General features: G+C 37.4%; 1 protein-coding gene across 2 annotated transcripts in view; it reads right to left on the bottom strand.

Annotated features, from left to right (window-relative positions):
* Positions 1-14,937, bottom strand: part of kdm6bb (lysine (K)-specific demethylase 6B, b) — a 34,732-nt gene extending 19,795 nt beyond the window's left edge. Inside the window, exons 1-3 of one of the 2 annotated variants that reach the window (XM_028466015.1) lie at positions 14,583-14,937; positions 11,074-11,212; positions 1,708-1,762 (exon numbers count right to left, since the gene is read on the bottom strand). The gene's annotated coding sequence lies outside the window, so the exon portion shown is untranslated. The remainder of the gene's footprint in view (positions 1-1,707; positions 1,763-11,073; positions 11,213-14,582) is intronic. The other variant, XM_028466014.1, reaches the window with a different exon arrangement.
* Positions 14,938-16,362: the final 1,425 nt, after the last annotated feature.

The raw sequence follows: 16,362 nt of genomic DNA, 5'->3' as shown, positions 1-16,362 counted from the left end.
AGTACACTCAAAATAAATATAACCTAAGTTTAATTTACATATTGCACATAGGAGAGCGTGAGGTAAAAATTGTCCAGCATGTGGTCATGTGATGAAGATAAACACACTGCAAAACATACATACATATATATATATATATATATATATATATATATATCATTAAATTTGTGCAATATGTATAGAACCACAAGATTACAAAAAACTATAAGAAATTAAACAACGTGTTAGTTTTAAATCCTAAGGCAACAATACTGATGTTCATTTAGTCACATACACACGACCATGACAAATAAACAAAAGGAAGGAAACCCATGTCAAACGAAGCCAGATAATTTTGTGCTATGTCTGATGAAGGGCGTGAGCCTGAAATGTTAAAAAAAAATTTATTAAACAAGTGATTTTTATTTACAAACTGCTGAAGAACTCTCAATTTTTCCAAAATCCTGCAATTTTCCTCAATTTATTCCAAAACATTTCCCTGAATTAATAATGAAAAAAAAAAAGAAATAAAGGAAATAAGTCACTTAATGCTTGGATATTGTAGGTGCCTTACATATTTATATATGTGGAAGCGTAAACCAGGGCACAATAATTATACATTTCAACAAAAATTACTCTTTTTTTTTTTTTTTTTCCAGACAAAAAACTGTAGCCCACTTGAATCAAACTGGTCCTTATTTGACCCCTGAACTATAATGAGCTCGACACCCCTGCCTCAGAGGATGACAGACATAAATAGGTTAGAGGAAACTCTGTTAGCACTCTACATCTCTTTGAATGTGAGCGCAGTACAACAATCAAAGCAACCAATGTGTTCTATCTGAATGGGACTGGACATTTTAGAGGAAAGTTTGCTAAATGGATTTCTGGGCACCCTTTGAAAGACCAGCACAATGATATGCACTGTTCAATATTAGGTAAGAGAGAGTCCAGAGAACAAACAAACAAACATAGAACAAAAAACTCCCCGTGATGTAACAGAAGTTCTCAAATTGAGTCGAGACCCAAAAGTGGGTCACAGGCTTTTGTCTTAGCGAAAAGAAAAAGTTGTTTTGTTTCTAACCTTTTCAAAGGGGCTTCAGTTCTGCAGCACACGGCTACAATCGTTCTCTGATCTTGATTTAACAACTAAAGTTATCAGAGGGCAGCTGAAGATAAATATTTATACACATTAATATTGTTAAAGAGAATACTTTCCTCTCTGGTCCCACAATCTGCTAAATATTTTGTTTAAATGATAAACTAAATTTCTAATGTTATCATACTGTAGTGTTCCATAAATCATTAGGTTCATATTGTTCCATAGGTTTTTAGTTAAATCAATCTTTCTCAACTTAACCGCTTTCATTAATGAATGTCATCAGGTTTAATTATGGCGGCGGAAAAAAAATAGAATTTTAAATGTGACAAATATGCAGACCCGGTAGATTTAAACATGTATCGTGTTAGAGAACAGATACCTAATGTGATATTATACAGTAGAATGACTGAGGGGCATTATTACACAGTAGTGATTAAAAGTTGTTTAGTTGAATCATAGCGTAAACTGAAAGCTGTACAAACACTACAGGTGTCTGGGGCTAAACACAACAGTAGTCGATACATTAGAATGTAACTTAATCACAGTAATATCATAGGATAGAATCAAAAATAAAGTGTTTTTTTCTGTTGCAGTCACACACAGGTCACAGACACTGATAAACTTACCAGATTTGGTCGATTTTGGAGGCCGGCCACTTCACACCTGAGAGCAAAAAGACGTCTGTGGACAAATCACACCACAAAATTCTTGACCAAGTCTCCAAAATACAAACATCCAATGAACCACATTAAAAAACATCTCATCTTATACATTAGCGAATAATGTTAAATACTACAGCTGGAACGACATGATTTTGTCTTCACCCACTTTTATCACCAGTGCTGATTCGATTTACTGTATATTGCATCGTGATTCTGATCTATTGGATCAATGATTTTCAACCTTGGGGTCGGAAACGTCTAGTAATTGATAAACAACAGAAAATGTAAAAATATTAGATTTAAAATTCATTTTTGAAATTATTCTTCGTCAAATGAAAATAATCTTAAACAACTGAATTATATACTTTCACTTTGTCAGACATAAGTTAATAATAATAATAATAATAATAATAAAATGCAGTATAAGAATATCTGAGCTAGCATAACTTGTGATTAATACTGGCAACTCTGTATTTGTAATAAAGTATAACAAACTTCATCAAAAACAAATTGTAGAAAATAAATGGCGGCCAGAGATTATTGATATCAAAATGGGGTCAGGATCCAAAAAAGGTTGGGAACCAATATATTAAGTATTGGGATTCAATAGTAACTATTATTAGGATTTGAAATTCCTTATTTTCCTTTTCTAAAAAATAAAAGTCAAATCATGCATTTATAGAAACAATCACAGAAACAGACATAATTCCAAAAATCAATGCACATCCCAGGTCAATCATAATAAAAATTTAACTAAAAAACTAATTTAAAAAAAGGAAGAAAAAAAAAATATATATTAAGGGGAATATCAATTGTTTATGTTGTTACCAACTAAAAAAACAAACAAATTGTAATATATTAAATCAAAAGTCAATATTTTTCCCACCCCTATCAAATATCCTTTTGTGCATACCAATTTTTACCAAAATAAAGCTCCTCCTGCTGCATTGTACTGATTAGGCAAAACAAAACATGCCAGTATGACCAAAAATCTAAATAAATACATAAAACCATGTATGCTCACTGTATAGTTTCTGTCATCCTGGTGGTTTTTTGTTTCCATTTCAGCCAAGAGTCCTTGATTTACTGTATGTTCGGAGCTGGTGGGTTTATTTAACTGGACAGATCCTCTACAGGGGTTTGTTCTGCTCCTCCAGTCTCTGTGCTTTTAATCAGCTGCTGGTCGACTTGCTCTACGCCTCATTATATCCCACTTGATTCAAGCGCACACAGTTAAAGTGTCACAATGAGCTTCATTAGCTGCTCAGCACACACAATGTGTCTATGTTCCAGTTCAAGATTTTAAAGTATTAAAACACTTGATACCTTATAAGAAACTTTTGGGCATCCTTACGACACCGTTTAATCACTTAATTCCTTTCGATTGAGTTGCTGCTGTGAACTATTACAACATAGTCTGAGTTACAACTCTTGTGTGACAGAATTTTAAATAAAAGATTATCGTAAAACATTAGAATTATAATTCAAGAATTAAATGACAAGAGAAAAATAAATGTATTAAGACAGTGTACATAAAAAGTAACTAAACCCCTGCTTTCTGCTAACCTGCCACTCGGAGGGCAATTAAAAAAATGCCTTGATTATGTTGTAGCAGTAAGACACGCCCACTCAGGGAGCCCACAAAGCACACACACAGCTGAGATTTGTCACTACAACCACAGACACACACAATCACAACATCAAGCTCACAGACAGCCTTACAGACACCTCTCAGGGGCAAACACCACTGCTCTCCCACCACCTCACACTAGAGCTGCTCAATTAATCAAAATACGATTACAATTTTGATTATTACACCCAACGATTACAAAAATAACATAATCGAGAAAAAACGATTATCTAAAAAAATAGTAATTTATTTTTTTCATTAAATAAAACAAACCCACTATCTCAGACATCTACAAATAATAAAGCTTGGCACACATTATTAATACTAACTTTGAGTTGTTTAATCTACGCACATGCAAGCTCCTCCCCTCCACCCCACCCCTCTCAAAGCACAAGCTAGCCTGCAGGCCAACACGAGGAAAGCAAAAACGCTTGGCAAGTCAAATTCTCTAATATGGGAACACCATGGGTTTGATGATGAAGACCTAGAGCAAAGACACAACTCGTGCAATAAGTGTTTTGTTTTGTGCAAAAGTGAAATTACTTGATTTTAGTATTTGAAGAATTCTATTTATGTTTAAAGAATACATTTTATGTTTTTTTTTTGGTACAAAAAATAAATCACTTTTTGGTTGACAAATAATCGTTTGAATAATCGTGATTTCAATTATGACTAAAATAATCATGATTATCATTTTTTCTATAATCGAGCAGCCCTATCTCAGGCACACAGCGATAAGATGGACACACACCGAGAGATAGACGGGAATACACACATAGCACAGACGTGTCTGTAAATACACACGCAGTTTGATGAACCCTCTGATTAGCGCAGAATCTGCTCACAAGAAACACAGTGGACTTCCTCATAAAACTGTCAATCAATGCTCACTGAGGGTTGTGATTGGAGGAAACCCTCCTCCCTCCTATCAGCTTTTATAGGAGGGGCGGGGCAAACAGTGAAAGTTGATGACGCTGGGTAATCTAAAGAATCTGTTTCAGCCAATAGCAAAACTCAGTCGTAATAGTCTGCGTTCAACCCTTAAAGGCCAGTACATCTGACATTTTACGATTAAATACGCACAATTAAAAGATTTTAATATAATGCGAAGAGTAGGACAAAGATTAATAAACAGCACTACTTAAAACCCAAATACATATCAGCAGAAAAAAGTGGGTTTGGGGTTTAGTTACTCTTAAAACTGAACCTAAAATGTGTTTCTAGGGAAACCAATGATGGAGAAGTTTTGAACACAGCTTTGTTCAGGTTTGCACACTTTCACACATTATTAGAAATTCCAGTGTAATGGTGTTAAGTATGCCAACATGAAGTGCTCTGTGCACAGAATAAGAGAGCTAAGTGCGAGGCTCTCCTCACTCTTCTGACCCTGAATGATTCATGAGCTGTGTTTCTTGGGTTCTGTAAGCAGGCTCTGGCATGTTGCCTGACATCGTATTTTGTAGTTGTATCAGAGCCTATTCACTAAATCCGGAGCAGGAGAATCTGACAGCTGTCTTCAGTTGGCTCATATTCAGGGCTTGAATGGACAATTGAAAAGAAATCCAAACCAGTACCATTGCTTTGTTTCAGAGGTTTCTTTTCGTTGTTGTTGTTAAAGAATAGTATTCGCAGCTGGGAGTATTAGCCCGTCTGTGAATGCTGAATGAGCTAACCAAGTTATTTCCACAGCAACTGAAGCCAGACAATTCTTAGAGATGTAGCTTCAAGCTGTTTACACTGAACTCCAATGCATAGCAACAAAAATTACTAGCATTGTTTCACTGCTTCTATATGATAATAGGACACATGGTCATTAGAATAACTGTACACATTCTTCTACAGAAACTATGCAACATCACAACATTATTCTGTTGATGCAACCAGCATTTTTACCTTAGCAACATCGCTATGTGACTCTTTTTTTTTTTTAGTCAGACACTATAGTTTCAGTGCTTAACCCGGTGGTTCTCAAACTTATTGGGGTAACACAATTTCAAATTTATTGAACTAACAGGCAACTAGTAACATCAAAATAGATCAAGAATCACCAAATAAAATTTTACAAATTACCTGCATAAAAAAAACAAATGCTAAAGTGCAGTAGTCAAAAATACCAGAAATAATAAAACATTGTTTGCAATCTTTGCCAAAAAAAGCTTAAAAAAAAAAAAAAAACACTGATGCTGTGAATCCAGGACAAAGATAGCTTTCATATTGTCTTTTTGATTTGGCTTTTTTGATGACTCAGCCTGTATATGTTGTCTGTGTGGGCACTGGCACGGAAACTTTTGTGTTCCTTGTCAAAAAACGTATCCATATTTCTCAGAGCTTCAATGAAAGTTTGTTTATTGCCAACGTAAATCATTAGGGCCCGAGGACAACGGTGCATAGGACCCTATTGTAATGCACCTAATTTTTATTATTATTCTTGCACTTTAGTTCTAATTTACATTTTTTCCCCCGGTCGCATATCAAATGCAGTCTAATGATTTCATGCTCTTTTAATTTCTGCTACTTTTTTTTTGGCTTCTCATTATACTTTCTCTGTGTGTAGGCGTTTTGTAGTGTTAATGATCATGATTGTCGATGAATAAAGGTTTTTTAAAAGATTGGCACAAAATTGAAAATTTCCTTCTGTTTGTTGCGTCATTTCATTTCATTTCATTTCATTAGCCTTTATTTAGTCAGGAGAACCATAATGAGAGTTATAATCTTTTTTACAATTGTGTCCTGGCAGCAGTACATAAAACAAGTTTCCAGTATTGAAATAATACTAAAATGTTCTTAAAACAAACAAGAAGACAATCATCAACATCCCCCGCCAGATTGGTTGTTATTATAATTCAACCTTTTCCTAAATGTCCTAAATCTAAGAACTTTGATGTACACATAAGACATTATTATCACATCAGAATATAAAATTACTATCTCAAAAGGTTTCTAAGAAAAGCTGTGCCCTTTGAAGATACCTCAAACAGTGTGAAAAAAAACGGAACAAGCGCAATAACTCAAAAAAATAATATTTGTGCACTTCTCATTTTCGAACTCCATCAAATTATTGATACCATGAAGCAGATTTACGACTCGTGCGTCTATTTTGTGGGATCATGCGAGTCTCTGCTCGATCATGTGTCGTGCATTGTGTAGTATTCATGAGGTCACGAAAAGCGATTAACACCACACGACCAGCTCCCAATCATCAATCATATGGTCGTAAGGAAATCAAACATGTTTGAAATCCAGTCGCTCCTTGTGAGGGTATCTCACGGTTGAAGCAGTGCCACGGACCGGCTTACCTTAAACTCTCACACTGCGCATGCACGAACACCGTAGGACCGCTGTAAAATTGACAGACTGTACTGCCCACGTCGGTCCAGCCAGCTCATGGTCCATCACATCACCTTCTTTTCATTTTTTAAAGCTCTTTTTAGGGAGATTTGCGAGTGTCTCTCCACTTCCGGGTTCTTCTTCTTCGTCTGTTTTATTAATGACGCTTCAGAGTTCTTCTTCTAATTTGTACGCTGCATTTCCGGAAACAAGAACCCGACGTGTCGTGTATGAACGTCAGATCGTATCAGAATGTCGGTCCGTACAGTGTGAGAACATGCATCGTAAGCTGCGCACATTCGGGCTCCGCACGAGTCGCACAGTTTGAGCTAAGTACAACGATTTAAAAAAAAAAAATCGCAGTGTATCCCAGCCTTTAAACAGTTTCTAAGAAAAGCTGTCCCCTTTGAAGATACCTTGAACAGAGTAAAAAAAATGGAACAAGGGCAATAACTCCTGAAAAAATAATTACACGTTTCTCATTTTCGAACTCCGTCAAAGTATTGATACCCTGAAGCCACACACCAAATTTGGTTATCGTATCTTAAACAGTTTCTGAGAAAAGCTGTCCCTAGGGCTGAAACGATTTATCGAGTTACTCGATTATAAAAATTCCTTGGGGCGAAAATTGTGCCTCGAAGCATCGTTACATTCCTATGACGCGCACTATAAGCGCAGGGACCGCACACCACTAGCGCGCCATCAATGTCCGACAAACATTCTGCATTTAGTTGCCGCCATGGCGGAAAATAAACGTCTAAAGTCTGGGATCATTACATCCTCAAAGATGAAGAAAACAAGGTGCAATCATGTGTTTACTGCAAACAATACCTGGCATACCACAGCAGTACGACTTTAATGGTGCAGCATCTGAACCGAAAGCATCCACATGCTATTTCAACAAGCGTCGCTGAAATAAGGTAATGTCGCGCTAATTTAGACATGGGCCGATAATCAGTCAATAAATAAATTAACCGCAAAATAAATGAAAATGAACATGGAAGTTTTCCGGCCTCGATATATTGACATATGCATGTGTATTTGGCTGCGCGCCTATCGGCTCTGGCTGCAGAGGCTAGTGTTAGCAACGGATATAAAACAGCAGATAACTCAGTCAATTCTAATAATTTCTCAGTGAACCTGCAGCGTAATTACTCTAAAATAGCATACCACCGCCAGGCAATCTTAGATTTAGGTAAATTAAACAGTTATAGTCTGGAAGATGCGGCAACTCTAGCTACACCCAGCGGCCTATGTAGCAACGGAACCTCTTACCAGCAGAGGAGACGTGTGATTGGAAGCATGCATGGCACGCGTGTACACACAAACCAGGGTAGACGGTCTTTAAATCCGTAAAAAGCTAAGGTATTAAATTTGATGTAGCCAAATTTAAGGCATTAAAAGCTTTACATTTGAGAAAAAGGGCATTCAATTTGAGAAATTGTAGCATTAAATATTGTGCTACGCCTCAGTATCTGTGCTCTGAAGTGCTGTGGATTTTAAACACTGTCTCTGATCATCACTGACAATTCTAATAATGTCAGCAGCACTATATTTTGATATAGAATAGAAATACTTTATTAAGATTGATTAATTTTCTCAGGTGCTAAAAACATAATTCCAGTGTTTGTCAAACACATACAATCATAGGTTTCCATAGCAAATAGGCTAATAGTAATTGACAACTGTATTGTTATTTAATTGTTGGCACTGGCACTTATTAACACTACATGGTTAAATTGCAATAAATGGGCTTAGTTTTGGAGCCAAACGTTGTTTTTTGGAGAAATAAAAGCCAAATGCTTGATTATTTTACAGCCACGTCATTTTCATTATGATTTATTTGTTTTGGTTGCTTAAAAACACAAAAAAAATGTATCCGATTAGTCGATTAATCCATCGATAAAGTTCTAGATTAATCAATTCCAAAATGAATCGATAGCTGCAGCCCTTGCTGTCCCCTTTAACTCGGACGCACGGTCGGAGCTCAAACCTACAGTATATCCCCTTCCACACTTTGTGGCGGGGGATAATTGTCGCAGGATATTTTTAAACAGGTAAAATATTCATGACTACACCAAACACACTGAAGTTCCCATATGCCAACTTTAATGGTATGATCTGAACTAGAGTTGCAACGATTCACTTTAATGGTATGATCTGAACTAGAGTTGCAACGACTCATCAATTGAACCGACTAAGCTGATTTCAAAACATTTTACGCAATTGATCCGAGTCGAAGCGTGATTTACCTACCAGCGCCATGGGGTCTGATTTACACTCTGTCATGAATGTTTTTATTTTGAGCACCGTTGCCTACCCTTACTTCCACTATTGAAGAGTTGTAATTGTTATCGAGAGCAGTGGTCCTCAAACTTCTTTGGCTCAAATACCCTCGTTCTCTTATTTCTGAATCCAAGTACTCCCTTTGTCCAGCTACAACATTTTGCTCAGAATACTATGAAAAAACAAACTATAGAGCACAATTATAAAATAAATGACACACATTTTAAAGAATTTACCGGTAACTTTGTAAATCCATGGGAAGAAGCAGTATTTAGTCGCTCATGAATACATTTTTATAGTTTCCTGTCATCTTCCATTATTGTGGGACCAGGACTGGCCTTTGTATTTTCAGTACATGTTCTAATCAAGATCATTTTCTCATTATTAAGATTATAACTTTAAACCAAACATACACATTTTAAAATACCCATATTTTAAACTCTTAAGCTCCTCTGTAACGCCATCGCGTACCCCTAGAGTTACACGTACCCCCATTTGAGAAACACTGACCTAGAGCATGGAGGATGGCGAATGCCGTGCGCGAAAAAACTTTAGCAAAAAGAAAAAGACAGCAAAATTGTGAGGTCATCACAAACTGAACAAAATGATAGCAATGTGGTGTGTTTTCACTGTAAAGCACTTTTAGCTTCTCATCGCAGCACCTCATGAGCAGGAGAATTTCTTTCAAAGCAACGCACCAATCAAAAGGATAATGACAATAAGATATGTTCCATTATAAGGCACAGTTATACATGTCAATTTGGTTTAGAAAAAAAAAAAATGAAAATGCACTTACTGTAAGTTTGTAAATTTAATTGCATATAAATATAAGTAAATTACTTAGTAAATGAACATGTTTTGGTTACAGATGCCTCAATAAATGTACATGTAACAATAATAATAAGCAATAATAATGGCTTGTATTTGTATTCATTTACACCAACCACTCACATCAGTCATACCAGTGGTGGTACAGAAGAATGGCTGCCATTTCGAGCCTACGGCCCCTCCGACCACCAACATTCATGCACAATTCATACCCATTCATAGAAGGCAATGCGGGTAAAGTGCCTTGCCCAAGGACACGACGACATGGACTTGAATAAAAAAAGGATTCGACCCCCCAACCCTTCGGCTATTCGACGGCCCACTCTTTATTTGTTCATATCTGAATTAGAATAAAAAGCGAACAGAAAAACTGCATAAAATATGAATAGTCATTTGAAAATGGATACCAATAATTACTTACAAAATAATGCACTGCAATTTTTTAAATGTTTAAAGGAAGCTGAATTTGTGTCATTGAGCAAACCAAACAGAAATGCACAGCTAACACATTTAACTTTTATTTTGTTGTGTTGTTTGTTGTTAAACTTGGGTAAAAAGTGTTGTTCTACCTTCATTTGGCATTAGCATGCACAATGTAGTTGCTTTTTAAGCCTTTATTTAAGTAATGCCAATTTAAACTGTCACGTGACGATGGATACGTCTAAACCCACATTTTTGGTAATGCGGAAAAAAAAAATGTTAACTGTGCGCCAAATGTGATTTATACCTACAAGGGATTGATTATGACATTCTTTGCAGACAGAGGGATGGACTATCCCTCGTACCTTCTTTCTTCATTATTTTAGGATGAAATGTCAGCCAAAAGCAAGTTAAAACAGACTCTGAACAGAAATGAATCGGTGCTTCCAATAAGGAACCCATCTGCGCTGCGTTAATTCAAAACATCTGGAGGTGGGCTCTGGGGTAAAGTGATGTCATGTGCAAAATGAGTTAACTTAATGTTGGTTAAACTCTTTTTTTTTTTTTTACAGCGAGACATTCTATAGAGGGGAAAGAACAATGGAAGGAGCACAGTTTAAATGGAGCATTGAGTACTTTCTTAAAAGTCGAGTAAAACTGTTTTGTCTGTTTGTATATTGATGATTAATCGACACAATTTGATTAATTGAACACGGCAGAATGCCAGCACTGGTAAAAAAACAAAGTTTATCTATTGATCTCTTTAGTTTAGTACATAATATATAGAATAAAATGAAAGCTCACCCGTGCATATTTTCACTTGTCATCAATTATCTTACCTTGCAAGAAGTGCTTGGAAAAAAAAAAAGGGAGAACGGAAAGATTTTCTGGTCCAAATTTGATGATTCTGTTCGTCAGGATAATAAAGACAGCAGACTTGTTCACTCTCAGACCCCTTCACATCAACAACTTCATCCTCTGAAAGTGCAAAATAAACACACAAGCAAACAAAGTGAGGAAATGCCCTGCAGCAGATGTGGGCAACTGTTATGACAACAGGGGCCAAAAAAACGAGACTGTCTGATCTGAGGGCCACATTACTGACATTTAGAAAAATTACCAATCTGTGCATTAATACACAAAAGAACAAAGGCTTTGTGCGTTTATCTGTAATTTTGTGCGTTTGTCTTGTTTTGTGTATTATTGTTGTTGCTTTTAGGTTTTGGAGTCATTTTGTTTAATATTTGTTATTGTTTTATGAAGTTTTGTACATTTCTCTGTCATTTTGTATAATTTTCTCTCATTTCATTGTTGTTTTGTGTAGTTTCTGAGTCTTTTTTTTTTTTTTAGGGGTGTCCTAATCTGATATTGATATAGGATATCAGTCCGATATCAGCTAGAAAACAAATGCCGGATTTTATCGGACTGCATCTAAAATCTCCGATATACTATATATTGGTTTTTTGGATTTATTTTTTCAATAGCCTTCTGGAAGTTCCTAACGTGTCTAGAAGTAGAACAGGAGGAAGAGCTTTCAGCTACCAGCCCCCTCGACTTTGGAATCAGCTTCCAGTCTTAGTACAGGAGGCTGCTACTCTCTCCACTTTTAAGGCTAAACTCAAAACTTACTTACATGCTGAAACATATACCGTATAATAGCATTAACTTAACGGCTAGAGCGGACATGGGCTCGTCCATAAACAGTCGAATTTTAAAGACCTTGGAGTCGCTGTTAGATTTCATATAAATGAGAAGAGATTAAAATTCTGATGTAGCTGGTTATGATTTACACTCCGCATAAACAAGATTGAATCATAACACAACCTAACCGCTAGAGCGGACGTGGGTCGTCTGTGAACGGTCACATTTACAGACCTTGGAGTCGCTGTTAAAGTTGAATTGAATATCTTCCATTTTATTTTTGTATTTATTTTAATTAATCATAGAATATTCTTATTCTAAAAGGTTAATTATATGTGATCCATTGGTTTATAATAAATGGGTCAGTTTTTTTTTTTTTTTAAATAATCAAGCATTTTCTAACATTTCAGACTACAAAAATTATTAAAAGTATGTATGATTCGTACGGTTATCGTATTGGATCGATATTGGTCAATACTCAAGGTTGCAATATCGGTATTGTAGCGGAAGTGAAAAAGTTGTATCAGGACATCCCTAATTTTTTTTTCTATTGCTGTCACCTAGTGTATTTTTCTGTAATTTTGTACATTTTTAAAGTCATTTTGAGTATTTGCTTCGGGGCCGCACAAAATTAGAACGAGGGCCACTTGCTACATCTGCCCTATAGGGTTGTTGCACAGATGAGGAGATTTGATTGTTTCACATTGATAGCAGTAATTTACCCTTTTACCTCTTCAGCATCTTTTCTGTTGCAAATCTCCATAGACAAAGAAAAGAAGAGATGGAGGTAAAAATGCTGAGAGGAAACCTGGGGCAGCATTATTTGACCGGCTGTGGGCCTTTCTTTTCTCCCTCATGGTCTCTGCCATCTTCACCACTTGGCTCCACAAGGCCTCCTTTTTTTTTCTTGATACCCAATATCCTAGCCTCATCTTTTCTCTTCCAGGCTATGTGTATGGATGGCTCTGCCTATGCCTCACCCTCCCTTTTCTCTGCACGCTGTGTTCTCGTATCCCTGGCAACCGATGATATCATTTAGTCCAGAGCTGAGAGGAAGGCCTCGAGCAAGGAGGGGAGTCAGTGTTAGCATTTGTATGTGATTTTTGACAAGCACGGGAAGTCCAAAGTGCAATCGGCGGGGCTTCAATTTAAATGTCTACATTCGGCTGTGCAGCCATGTGTGTTCTCTGCAGCCCTGTCAGCTCAAGAAAAATTATGAGCGAGTGGGGAAAAGCAGCAGCTCACACCGCTGTGTGTGTCCTCAGAAGGGAACTGTAACAAAATGTCCACAGCAAGATTTTCTTAAACAATGCAAGTGGCAGATTTGTATCTTTTGCTTTAATGTGTGCATAGATATATGTGTAGTAGAGATCGTTGCTTTGATACCATAAATGGACGGATGAGCTGCTGCGAACCGGTCTGCTCTCTGCGGGTTGTCAGACTAGCTAGCACGAAGCGCGGAGATGTGTAGGGCACAGATGGAGCAGTGATCAAGAAGCAACAGCACACACACATATACATATATATATATATATATATACACACTGCCTGGACCAGCAGAAACCACCCTCCCCCCAATGAATACGTCTTACACATGTGTGATCTTATATTGAGAATAGTCTCTGACATAGAGTTACAATTGCAGAGAGAGAGCGAGCTTGACAGCATACAGTGTAGTGTACAATATCAATCACATTTCTAAAAATAACATCTCGGCAGCCCCTGGTTTGCTTCGCTCCATCCCCTTTTTCCCTCTCTAGCCTGTAGCAGGAAGTTTCACCCAGTGTGGGCTCAAAAATCAGCCTTTTGAGGGGTGCTGGAATGTACCAAGGCAAGGTCAAGCACAAAAAAGGGGGGCGTCAGGGAGCATATGATGCAAAATGCTTTTCCATTTTTGTTAACAAAAGGCAAAAAGGGAAGGTCAATGGGTTTATTGTGGGTGGGTGGGTGGGTGTGTTCGTAAAGGTGTGTGTGTGTGTGTGTGTGGGTGTTGGGGGGGTGGGGGGTGACAGACAGCTGGGTCATGTGAGGGTATTGTAAACCCACAATTACACATCCAGGTGGATAATAACCTTGCATCTAAACACAGGCTTCCACACTTTAATCACCTTTAGACCCCCCCTGACAGTTGTTAAAATGTCACACCTGAGTAAAAATGCAAGACTAATAAAAAGAAAAAAGTGCATCAATCTATTCAAATGTAAAAAAATTAAAATGTGTCCACCAAACTATAGCCTAAACACAGTTAGCACAACGCCAATCAGTGCACAGTGTCTACTTCACAGACAAGGCAACACTTTCCTCTGTGCTGCCTCTGAAACCTATCTTTAATTTTCGGGTCTCTGCTCCATGCTGCGTGTCTGTCTGCACGTGAGCACTGCAAGTGTGCACGACTGTGTGCTTGTGTGCATGTGTGTGTGTGTGTGTCAGCTTCATGCATGAATGTGCAGTCTGCAGTGACACACATACACACTGCAGTATGTTTCACCAAAGACAGATTGTTCTCAAAGAGTGGCACAGAGAAAGATACAAGTATGGGCTGATAGACGGTGATCAAAGCGGAAAGAGTACCCCCCCACACACCTCACCACACACGCACGCACGCGCACGACATTCTGAGAGTTAAAAGAAAGAAAGAAAGCGGTACATTTCCGATCAAGCCTCATGAAGGAAGGCAACCCAGGCTGTAATCCTCTCTTTCTCTTACCTCTCTCTCTCCTCTGATTTGTCTTCACTCTCTTCGGTCCTCACGTCCCTCTGCTCCCCTTTTCCTCCCTTTCACACCTCGCCACCTTGTCTCACCCGATCCTCTCCGGTTGTCTCCTTCTTCTTCCCCCCCTCTCCACCTCTTCCTGTTTCCACTCCACTCTCTGATGCTAGATCCCTCACAGCAGACATCCATGTGCAGAGAGACGGGGGGCGGGGCCACAGAGCTGCCAATCGACAGAGAACAGCCAATGGGAGGTGGCGCAACGCCTCATCAATGTATCGCAAAGGGAGGGGCAAACAGCAGACTGTGTGTGTGTGTGTGTGTGTGTGTGTGTGTTGGCACAGAGCCAACCCACAGTACAGTTGTTAAAATGAGCTTTGAGAGCTGCTACTAGTATCTACCATTGCATACTTTATGTACTTGTATATTTTATTTTTAATTTTATTCATTTTAAAAATGTTTTATTGACTACTGTAAAAGTGGTCCCTGCTGTTGCAAATGTTGCCAAACAAAGGCTCCAGATTTTCTCCAAAGAATAAAAAAGGGCTATGTTGTATGATGTAAATTGGCATCGACTGAAACTAATATGTCGCGACCATAGGAAAAATACGTGTATGTGTAACCTGTCATGGTAGTTGGTGCTGACATTAATCTTCTGGGATTACTAAACAGCTGAAAGAAAGTAAAAAAAAAAAAAAAATGGTGACTGCGGGGCAGCCAGAGATCACATATCAACACCGACGGAGGGCGGAGCTACAGCTCCGGGTTTAAGAGGGAGGGCTTAAGAGTTTAAAGATCTGAATATTCAACCAGCACTCACTCACTTTTCCGCTAATTACATCTGCTGGCATCAGGATTCGAGGCCCTGTGCTCGGTAAACAGCCCAGTTGATAAGAGGAGGCGATAAGAAGGAGAAGCAACAGTGTAAATGGATAAGCGGTGCCGACACACTCTTTTACTCTCCAAGTACCCCTAGCAACAAGCCCAAGATTCGTCTCAATTCTATTGGCTAGCTCATAACCATGTGACTATTTGGACCAATCAGAGGGCTTTGGTGCAGAACCGAGCTAGAACTCATCCATAGGCCAATATATATATATATATGCTTAAACACTGCCCTCTGGTGGTCTGACGGTGACCGACAATGTAAAAGATTCTGGAAAAATAAATACATAAATAAATTACTTAAGTATTGACTTGCAAGTAATTGAAAATATCCAACATAATTTTTGTCATAATAATTGCAAATAATTAAACACCAATGCACAATCTGTTAAATGTTTCTCTCTGTACTGTGTACAAGCCCATGTGTGTATATATGTTCTTGTTTTTGTTTATTATGCTGTTTTATTTGATTTTATTATGTTATTAAAATTCCCCTTTGTGGAACTGTCTTTATCTTTTAAAACTGAGCGACAAATGTGTTTCATTGACTATAACAGGTTTGTGACTATTCTTCAAAACTAAAAAAATAAATAAAAATAAAAAATAACAGAAATTGTCAATTAGTCATATATTTAGATCGCGTACATGCAAAAGTAATCATAAATAATAAAGCCAAAAGAAAACAAAGTCAAATTGACCAGATCAGACTAAAACATTTGGGTTCTAGAAAAATAATAAAGCTAGCTAAATGATCAAACACAATCTAATTATGAAATTACTATATAAACAGTTTAAAAAAGTATGCAAGAGCAGTTGGATGATGATGATGATGATGATGATTATTATTATTATTATTATTGAATAAAAAAATAGTCAATCAGAACTTTTATTT

Source organism: Gouania willdenowi, chromosome 14 (assembly GCF_900634775.1).
Source record: "Gouania willdenowi chromosome 14, fGouWil2.1, whole genome shotgun sequence".
In the NCBI taxonomy this organism is placed as follows: domain Eukaryota; kingdom Metazoa; phylum Chordata; class Actinopteri; order Blenniiformes; family Gobiesocidae; genus Gouania; species Gouania willdenowi.
The sequence above is the reverse complement of the archived record's forward strand: the minus strand, read 5'-3'. Positions and strand labels throughout refer to the sequence as shown.